Consider the following 10,909-nt stretch of genomic DNA (forward strand, 5'->3'; position numbering starts at 1 on the left):
TTCCTGGCCAATGGGGGCTGCGGAGTTGGTACTTGGGGCAGAGGCAGCACATGGAGACACTCCCCCCGCCCCAGGGGATGCTGGGACATGCCAGCCACTTCTGGGAGCGGCACGGAGGGACAGAGGCAGAGTGGGCAGGGAGCCACCACAGTGCTGCTGGCACATCTCTGCACACCCATGGGGGGAGGGGAGCAGAGGGCCTCCATGTGCTGCCTGGGGTAGGGGCAGTGCACAGAGCTGCCTCCCCTCCCGGGTCTATTACAGGAGTGGGTGGGTGGGGTCTTTTGGCCTGCAAGGTGCAGCAGGTCGGACTAGATGATCACACTGGTCCCTTCTGACCTTAAAGGCTCTGAGTCTAAAAGGGAGAGGGAAGTAAAGGAAATTTTTTAAAAAAATAAACCAAACATTGTAATGCCAGGATAACTCCAACAGCTCATTTTATAGTCCTGCCCCTTTCTTCCTCCATGAGAAAACATCACATCTTTGCATTGGCTGGGAATTGAACCCAGGTCAACTGCTTGGAAGGCAGCTATGCTCACCACTATACCACCAATGCATCTGGTGAAAGTATGGCTTATACTTGCCCAATGAGGCTAGAGCAGCATTGAGGAGATTTTCTGCCTGTTAAAATGTACTGGATTCTCATCACTAAAAAAAACACCTCCGTCTTCACTTGGGTTTGAACATTCAACCTTTCAATTAGCCACCAAAGTTGTTAATCACAGGGTAGGTCTACACTACGGGATTATTCCAATTTTACAGAAACCAGTTTTTGGAAACAGATTGTATAAATTTGAGTGCATGCAGCCACACTAAGCACATTAATTCGGCAGTGTGCGTCCATGTACTGAGGAAAGTGTCAATTTCCGGAGCGTTGCACTGTGGGTAGCTATCCCATATCTATCCCGTAGTTCCCGCAGTCTCCCCCACCCATTGGAATTCTGGGTTGAGATCCCAATGCCTGATGGGGCAAAAACAGTGTCGCGGGTGATTCTGGGTAAATGTCGTCACTCAATCCTCCCTCCGTGAAAGCAACTGCAGACAATCATTTCGCGCCCTTTTCCCTGGATTGCCCGGGCAGACGCCATAGCATGGCAACCATGGAGCCCGTTCAGCCTTTTTTCACTGTCACCATATGTCTACTGGATGGTGCTGACAGACACAGTATTGCAGTGCTAAACAGCAGCATCCCCTTGCCTTTTGCAAGTTAGCAAAGATGGTTACTAGCCATACTGTACTGTCTGCTGCTTTGCAAGTTGACAATGACAGTTGCCAGCATAGGCGGCAGGTTTGTATAATTTTTGGTGGGGCCCAAAATGGTGCTTCCCCCCCCCCCCGCTCCCACCCTGTAAGCTGATATAAAATGAAGCTACAACGCGTCAGTGCCACAAGATTACAAGGGTCAATTAAAAGTGGAAAGTCAGAAGCAGCACTTGCCTACTTCAATATACAGTATTATATTTTGTTGCACCTGTTGTGATGAAGTGGGAATGTTCTTAATATTTTCTCTGAATACTATGTGGGTGCCTCAGTTTCCCCTGCAAGATGCCAACTGAAGGTGTTGGGGACAAAGAGATCAGGTGGCCTCCTTGTCCGGAAGAGAGACAGAGGCCAGAGGAGGGAGTGTCAGTTTGGAGCTGGCTGGGGAAATGGGGAGAGACTCAGAACTTGGTTCTGGGCTCCCCACCCCGCAAGATGGACCTGACAGAGGGGTTCTGTTTTCTGTACCAACAAGCTCTGTTTAAACTGTGTTCCCGTCATCTAATAAACCTTCTGTTTTACTGTCTGGCTGAGAGTCACATCTGACTGTGGAATTGGGGTGCAGGGACCTCTGGCTGCCCCAGGACCCCGCCTGGGCGGACTCACTGCGGAAAGTGCATGGTGTGGAAGGGCATGCTGAATGCTCTGAGGTCAGACCCAGGAAGGTGTAAGCTTCTTGCCCTGGAGACAGTCTGCTCAGAGAGGAGGCTCCCCCAGAGTCCTGACTGGCTTTGAAGGAGTGGTTCCAGAGCATCCCAGCATCCCCTTCCACCCCATGCACTTCCCAGAAGTCCGCAAAGGCACTAACACTCCCTCCTCTGGCCTTTGTCAAGAAGGCTAACAGCATTTTGGGCTGTATAAGTAGGGGCATTGCCAGCAGATCGAGGGACATGATCATTCTCCTCTATTCAACATTGTTGAGGCCTCATCTAGAGTACTACGTGCAGGTTTGGGCCCCACATTGCAAGAAGGATGTGGAAAAATTGGAAAATCCAGTGGAGGGCAACAAAAATGATTAGGGGGTTGGAGCACATGACTTCTGAGGAGAGGCTGAGGGAACTGGGATGGTTTAGTCTGCAGAAGAGAAGAATGAGGGAGGATTTGATAGCTGCTTTCAACTACCTGATAGGGGGTTACAAAGAGGATGGATCTAGACTGTTCTCAGTGGTAGCAGAGGTCAGAACAAGGAGTAATGGTCTGAAGTTGCAGTGGGGGAGGTTTAGGTTGGATATTAAGAAAACTTTTTCACTATGAGGGTGGTGAAACACTGGAATGGGTTACCTAGGGAGGTGGTGGAATCTCCTTCCTTAGAGGTTTTTAAGGCCCGGCTTGACAAAGCCCTGGCTGGGATGATTTAGTTGAGTTTGATTCTGCTTTGAGCATGAGGTTGGACTAGATGACCTCCTGAGGCCCCTTCCAACCCTGATATTCTATTATACTCTAAACTGACCACCAAATTTAAGTTGCGTGTTTTTCCCGTCAGGTGAGGACTCTGGGGCAGGGCTGGAGATAAGGAACTTGGGGTGCAGACAGGCTGCCCCAGGGCTAGGGCCAAAGAGGACTCCCCTCCACCCTCCCTGGCAGCAGCAAGCTCCAGGGGAGGGACCCCTCCTCTCCCCCGCAGTTCACTGCACATGCTCCTAGGTCCCTCTCAGGTCCAGAAAGCCCACTCGCCTCCCTATGGTGGGTACCGAGGGGAGGTTGCCATCACGTGTGGCCTCCCCTGCTGCCACTGGGGATGGGGCTGCCTTGCCCAGCATGGTGCAGGAGAGGGGACTGCAGGGTGGTAGCTGGGAGGGGCACAGTATCACAAAATTCACCTAAGCCCCAGCTGCACAGGTCTAGGAAGCTCCCCTCCCCAGTGGTGTAGCCAGGTTCTAACGTCAGGGGGAGCAAACACGTAAAAAAAGATGCCAGCCAACATATCCAATTACTAATCAGGTAGTTCTATAACAGGCTGCCCTGGACCCCATCACCCCCTGAAGCACAAGGTAGGGGTAGGCACCACCATGTTGTGCAACAAACACTTGACAAAATTACTGGACTTAGTGACGGACAATGCGGGCAGGTGGGTATTATGTCATTCAATCATTCAACCCATAAAATTGCACACATTTTGCCTTAGTGAAATTAAATATCCAGAGAATTACTGGGCCTGTGAGATTACCAGGGCTTGCTCACCTGTGGCTCCCGCTCCCCGTGCTGTGGAGGCACAGCCAGGCAGGTCTGCAGCTGCAGGTAGGCACCCTGCCTCAGGTGCAGCTCCCGTGGGCCCTGATAGCCACTAGACTGGGAGCCTCCCGGACAATGGAATGGGCTGGACTGGGGGGCGGAAGGCAAAGGGGGAGATTGTAGGGAGCTTTGGAGGGGAGTCAGTGGAGGAGGGGAGTGGTCTGGCACAAAGGGGAGGGCTCTCTGGAGAGGAGTGACAGGGGCACAGGGGTCATTGGGAGTCTCTCGAGGGGGCAGAGGGTTGTGTGGGTCTCTGTGGGGCAGGGGGCTGTGATGGGCAGAGCCAGCTGCAACCTGGGTCTGCTCTGCGGGGGGTGTTGCTATAGTCCCCTCAGGAAGCTCCCCCCATCCTGTGTATTTTATACCAGCCCCGGGGTGCCCATTGCTGCTCCTTTCCCCGCCCACGGCTCCATCTGTCTGTCCCCACAACCTCCCAGCTGTGTCCGTCTGTCGGTCCGCACTACCCCCCTGGCTGTGTCCTTGTGTCTGTCTGGCCCACACCCCCCCGGCTGTGTCTGGATGGCTGTCCCCACCCCCGACTGTGTCTGTCTGTCCCCACCCCCAGCTGTGTCTGTCTGTCCCCACCAACGCCCCAGCTGTGTCTTTGTGTCTGTCTGTCCCCACCCCCAGCTGTGTCTGTCTGTCCCCACCAACGCCCCCAGCTGTGTCTTTGTGTCTGTCTGTCCCCCAGCTGTGTCTGTCTGTCCCCACCAACGCCCCCAGCTGTGTCTTTGTGTCTGTCTGTCCCCACCCCCAGCTGTGTCTGTCTGTCCCCACCAACGCCCCCAGCTGTGTCTTTGTGTCTGTCTGTCCCCACCCCCAGCTGTGTCTGTCTGTCCCCACCAACGCCCCCAGCTGTGTCTTTGTGTCTGTCTGTCCCCCCCCCAGCTGTGTCTGGCTGTCCCCACCAACGCCCCCCCCAGCTGTGTCTTTGTGTCTGTCTGTCCCCACCCCCCCAGCTGTGTCTGTCTGTCCCCACCAACGCCCCCCCAGCTGTGTCTTTGTGTCTGTCTGTCCCCACCCCCCCCAGCTGTGTCTGTCTGTCCCCACCAACGCCCCCAGCTGTGTCTTTATGTCTGTCTGTCCCCACCCCCAGCTGTGTCTGTCTGTCCCCACCAACGCCCCCAGCTGTGTCTTTGTGTCTGTCTGTCCCCCCAGCTGTGTCTGTCTGTCCCCACCAACGCCCCCCCAGCTGTGTCTTTGTGTCTGTCTGTGCCCCCCCCGCTGTGTCTGTCTGTCCCCACCAAACCCCCCTCCCCGGCTGTTTCTCTGGCTCAGGCTGCCCCCAGAGCTCACCGGCTGAGTCTGTCCGATAGGGACAGACCCTGCTGCTGCTCGGCTCAGGGCTCAGACGCTCCCGGTGGCTCGCTCCCCCTCCCTGCTGTGGAGGCGTGGCCAGGCAGCTCCGGCACCGCCCCCGGCAGCTCCCATTGGCTGGGGTTCCCGGCCAATGGGCTGTGAGCCCTGTCGCTGCTGGAACCTCTGCCGGGAGCTGCTGCTGCAGTGAGAGCGCCCGGCATGGCAGCGCGGGGACCCCTGAAAGCACAGGGCCTGGGGCCCAAACATTGCTGGAGCTGGGCCCAGCTTTAGGATTATTGGTGGGGCCTGGGCCCCACGGGACCATAGAACTCGCCGCCCATGGTTGCCAGTTATATTGTACCATCTGCTGCTGTCATGGGTGCTCCTGGCTTGCCTTGGTAATGTTGGTGCCATTAGGCATATCCCTAGATAACTTAGGAGGGTAGAAAAACACAGTGTTAATGAAGCTTTTCTGTACCAGGCCTGAAATGGACCAAAGTTATTTTATGCTGGTCTAAGAGTCCCTTTATGTTAAACTCTAGTTGAATTCCTAAGTCAGCATTTAGAATGGAATGTGTAACTGCTCCTTATCAGTGTAAGACACCAGAAGATAGGGCCCCTTTTACTATCTCCTGTTTAGTTTAGAAAGAGGGGAGGAGGGACAAGGTAATAAATTCAGAAGTAAACCAAGGTAACAGCCTTGAAAAGTTACAAGATGAATTGTTTGCTGTCAAGAATGATTTAATCTGTTTGATGTAATTGTTAACTATACAAAGTGCCTATTATATGGGAGGGGACTAGAAGGGAGAAGGGGGGTGAGTGGGCAATGGGGGGTAATGAGAATGCCTTGTTGAAATCATGTATAAGAAGGGACACACAGCTTGTATCTCTGTGTCCAGGATTTGAGGTTGTAAATACCTCCCTGGCACCTTACTTGAGCTCAAATAAACTTTTTCTGCATTCTCCACCCTGGTGTGATAATTAGTGCGACGCACACCGGGCAACGAACCACTGTTTGCTGCCTCAGGCCTTTTTTGGGCCGGCAACAGTAAGGTTGGCTGGGGGCGCGTGGACAAAAATGGGAATGAGTCCCCAGGTCATTCCCTTCTTTACGTTTTGTCTAAAGGGAGAGTCAGTCCTGCAGTCCTGTCTAGACTATCAGGCAAGCCTACAAGAGAACCAGAGAAGCAAATGGCCGCTCCGGGTCAGAGCCCCAGAAACCCTGCAGAAATGCTGAGCTACATGCCATTCTAGGGGGTGCCCCTGCAACAACGCCACCCAGTCCTTCCATTCTTCCCCACCTCTCCTGGGCTACTGTGGCAGTTACCCCCCTATTTGAGCAATGAAGTAATAAAGAATGCATGAGTTTGAAACAACACTGACTTTATTGCCTCTGCAAGTAGAGATCAAAGGGGGAGGGGAAGTCAGCCTTCAGCTGCTGTGATATTCCAGGCAAGACTGAATCTCCATTAGACAAAGCTTAAAGAAGAGAATGACCTGGGAGTCATTCCCATTTTTGCCCAGGCGCCCCCCCACCGAGGCCAGCCAGGAGCACTCACAGGACGACGATGACAAATACCAGTCTTACTGTACCGTCTGCCGTCGGGAAGGGAAGGGGATGCTGCTGTGTAGCGCTGCAGCACCGCGTCTGACAGCAGCATCCAGTAGACATACGGTGACATTGAAAAAAGGCGAGAAATTATTTTTTTCCCTTTGCTTTCACGGGGCAGGGAGGGTCGGGGGGATGACATATACCATGAACCACCCGCAACAATGTTTTTGACCCTTCAGGCTTTGGGAACTCAGCCAAGAATTCAAATGGTTTTCGGAGAGTGCAGGAACTGTGGGATAGCTACAGTTGTCAGTCGCCCCTCCCTCCGTGAGCATCCATTTCATTCTTTGGCTTTCTGGTACACTTGTCTCAGCTCCTTAAGTTTCAGCACTGTATTGAGTCCCTGCTGTGGCCTCTGTCCATCATAGCCTTGGAGATTTTTTCAAATGTTTAGGCATTTTGTCTATTGGAACAGAGTTTTGATAGAAGAGATTCATCTCCCCATACAGAGATCAGCTTCAGTATCTCCCATACGGTCCAGGCTGGAGCTCTTTTTTGATTCTGTGCTGATCGGCGCTCCACGCTGGGCAAACAGGAAATTAAATTCAAAAGTTCATGGGGCTTTTCCTGTCAACCTGGCCAGTGCATCCGAGTTCAGATTGCTTTCCAGAGCGGTCACAATGGTGCACTGTGGGATGGCGCCTGGAGGCCAATACCATTGAATTGCGGCCACACTAAACCTAATCCGACATGGCAATACCGATTTCAGCGCTACTCCCCTCGTCGGTGAGGAGTACAGATACCGGTATTAAGAGCCCTTTATATCGATATAAAGGGCTTCTGTTGTGGACGGGTGCAGGGTTAATGCGATTTAACACTGCTAAATTCAATATAAACTCGTAGTGTTGACCAGGCCAGAGAGATCAGCAGGTTTCCCCTATTGTTTCCCACTCTTGTTTTCTTGACTAGTTTCTCCTCTGCACCAGCTTGCCATTTTGCTTTATGAGCCTGGCTCTCTCAGTTGGCAAAGTATCAGACTTTTAATCTGAGGGTCCAGGGTTCAAGTCCCTGGTCAGGTGATAAACTATTCACTAAGATCTTAAACTGTCTTTCTCACATCCTCTTTGATGTTACTTTTTCTCTGCAGGATTTTCCCTTTCCTCAGAAGGGCCTTTTTGTGTGTGGGTTTGAAGGGGCAACTTCCTGACAGCCCCTCTGTCTTACAGCCTGGAGGAATAAAGGCCTCTGGGCATAGAGCATGTTCCTTCCCTGCACAGACACACACAGACAAAGCAACAGAATGTCCCTAAGGAATTAGCATCACCTGCTGCCTTCCCCTGTCCTTCTGGATCCCCAAATGAGGATGCTCTTCAGCCTAAACCCATGTCCCCTCTTTTCCCAGTGCCCCTCAGTCCCAACCCTCAGTCCCTCCTATGCTCAGTGCTCCTCACTCCCAACCAGAGCCTGCTCCTCTTCACCCTTCTCCTCTGTCCCAACCCACAGCCCTCTCCTATTCCCAGAGCCCCTCAATCCCAACCCACAGCTCCCTCCTTCCCTCCAGCAGCAGGTGCTTCAGACCCCCTCAGGAAGATTTTCTTGCAAGGTTTCATGTATGAGTCTGCATGTAGATTTTACAGTATGTTGGAAATAGGTCGGGTTGCTTGCTGAAATGATCACTTTTGGCTGGTGTTGGATCCCAGTCTCCATGTTATAGGGGCAGGAGAAATAAAGGGTTGTTATCCTTGTTGTGTGAATCGAGGGGAACACAACTGTGCTTGGCAGACCCCGACTGAGGGACTCACCCTCAATTCAATAGCACTTGCTAGGCAGGGGACAGGGGTTCCAAAGCCAAGGGGGCTGGGGTCTAGGTCCCAATACTAAAATTTAGGTGTTAGACCAACTTTAGGACAGGGTGGCTGTGGAGGAATGAGTGAGTCCCTAGACAACATAGTGAGTACGGGGCCTTCTTATTTTCCCTTTTCCACCCAGGCTGGCAGGTGAACTGTACAGAGGCATCTCTGGGCTTGCACTGACTAAGGACAACAGCTGTGAGTGGGGTGCAGAGAAGGGATGGCTCATGTTAAAGGACTTTTGGTTGCTGGACTTACGAACCGTAGGGAGAAGGACACTGTCCAGCTTATCTGGGGGGTGGGTCTTTCCCTCAGGGTTTATGTTTATGTGTTGGGGCTGCTGACATGACTTCTACTAACCCTGGGCTTACATTGCAGTGTAGACATACCCTGAGAGGGCATCTATACTGTGATAAAATCCCGCTGGCCTGGATGGTCTGATTTGGGCTCCTGGGGCTCAGGTTGTGGAGCTAAAAACTACAGCGTAGACATCTGGGCTCAGACTGGAGCCCAGGCTCGGAGACCCTCACCCCTCGTGGGGTCTCGGAGGCTGGGCTGAAGCCCAAGTGTCTACGCTGTTATTTTATAACCCTGCAGCACAAGCCCCACAAGCCTGAATCAACTGACCCAGGGTTTGAGAATAGTGGCTTGGGTGTGTTAATGGCAGTGTAGACATAATGCTAGGCTGTGTCCACACTGCAATGAAACACCCAGCGTTGTCCCGTGCCAGTGCAGGCTCCCAGGCTAGGGCTGTGGGGTGGTAAATTTGCAGTGTAGACATCTCGGCTCAGTCTCAATACCGGGCCTGGGAGCCCTCAAGGTTGGGAGGGAGTTTAGCAAGCAAACAAGGTAAAATGGCAGGAGTATTACCCTGGACTCGATGGCATTTCTCCATTGTTCTGTCTGCTTTGGGGCAGGGACAATAACACGTCTTGCTGCATTCGTTATTTCAAAGGGTGGTTTAGGATTTTCATTCTCACACATGGTGCACAAAGCAGGACTCAACCCTCGGTGTAAACTAAATGAGCTGCCCACAGGTTCTGGCAGCCACAATGAGCCATTCAGCATGAAAGCCCAGACCTGCCCCTGTCCCAGAAGGAAGCAGGATCATCTGTGACAGGCTGGAACACTGACCTATCAGCTCTTAACTCCCAAACTTTCAGTAAGTCTGTTATCAGTGCCTGTGAGTATAATTTAAACAACTATACTGGGCTGGACCAAAGAGCTCTGTGTTTTGTCCTCCCACAGTAGCCAATACCAGGTTGCCCAAAGGTTAGTCAATAAGGCACCACTGGGAATTGAACCCAGGATCTCCTGTTTACAAGACAGGTGCTTTAGCCAGCTAAGCCATGGTGCCTGCCTGTGGCAACAACACACTGTCTGCCCACACCTGACTCCCTGCCAACCCCACTGGGGCCTGACAAGCTTTGCTTGTGTTTGGATTCTGCAAAGCAGAGGAGCAGGTGAGGTTTTCCTTGCAAGCTGTGTGTGTGTGTGTGTGTGTGTGTGTGTGTGTGTGTGTGTGTGTGAGAGAGAGAGAGAGAGAGAGAGAGAGAGAATGAATATGAATATGAATATGAATATGAATATGAATATGAATGAATCTTTGGCCAGGTCTGCACGACAAGGTTACTTCAGCATCATTATATTGCTCAGATGTGTGAAAAACACACAACGCTCCCTCGGTCAGCAGCTTGTGGCTGGTGCACACACTGCAATACCACGTCTGGCGACAAAATTGCCCTGTTTTGGTGACAAAATAAAACCACCTCGATGAGATGCCTAGTGCTTTTTGCAGCAAACTTAAAGTGACAAATGTCAGTGTAAATGCTGCTGGTCATTATATCACCATAACTGGCCTCCACCAGTATCCCACCATGCCTGCCGTGAACTCACCTGCCCTGCATTCCTGCTACAGAGCCATGGGCCCCTCCCCTTTCATAGCTCCAGAAAGTTCTGACAGCTGAGCCACTATCTACACCGGGATTAGCTTGATAGAACTGCATTGCCAGCCTAAGTAATGTAATTACACCAACCTAATTTTGTAGTGTAGACCTGTCCAAAGAATCACACACACACCTTGGGAGCAAAACTTCATCTGCTCCTCTGCTTTATAGAATACAAACACGAACAACACTTCTCAGGGCCCAGTGGGGATTGACAGAGAGTCAGGTGTGGGCCATCTTTATCCCAGGAGAGATGGACTCTAAGGGTACGTCTCCATTGCAGTGTAAGCCCAGGTGTGGCACGCTGTGCTCAGAGCAGCACCTGGAAGCCCCATATTCACCACTCTCATATAATGATGACACGGTTTGTACAAAGTCTGCCTTGTGACGTATCATTTCAAAAGTCTTGATCTGTTGAACATTAATATCGGGTTGGATTGTGTGTGTAGCATTGGTTGGGAAGTTATGAAGTTTTGCTCTGTGTGCGTTACTGAGATATGTTATGAGGTTGGGAAATGCCTCCCCACCAGCCTTTCAGGTGTGACAAGGGAGGAGCCAGACTCGCTGCTGGCCCATTGAGGGGATCCACACTCCCAAGGACTATCCCAGGAACCGTGTACAATGCAGGCTTCTCCGAGATAGCACAGCAACAATGGACACTGCTTGAGTCACATGGTAACAAAGGAGCTTCCTAGCAAGTTGGAAGAAACTATGAAAGAGGGGAAGAGACATCATGACTTGGCCTCTCTCCCCCACAACTCAGCAGCTAG

The 10,909-nt window shown here is 52.0% G+C and overlaps 2 non-coding genes across 2 annotated transcripts; both read right to left on the reverse strand.

Moving 5' to 3' along the window:
- Window positions 1–484: 484 nt before the first annotated feature.
- Window positions 485–556, reverse strand: TRNAG-UCC. The gene has a single exon. It is a non-coding gene; the product is annotated as a tRNA-Gly (tRNA).
- An 8,920-nt stretch (window positions 557–9,476) lies between these two features.
- TRNAT-UGU lies at window positions 9,477–9,550 on the reverse strand. The gene has a single exon. It is a non-coding gene; the product is annotated as a tRNA-Thr (tRNA).
- Window positions 9,551–10,909: the final 1,359 nt, after the last annotated feature.

This window comes from Mauremys reevesii, linkage group 12 (assembly GCF_016161935.1).
Source record: "Mauremys reevesii isolate NIE-2019 linkage group 12, ASM1616193v1, whole genome shotgun sequence".
NCBI classification, from domain to species: domain Eukaryota; kingdom Metazoa; phylum Chordata; order Testudines; family Geoemydidae; genus Mauremys; species Mauremys reevesii.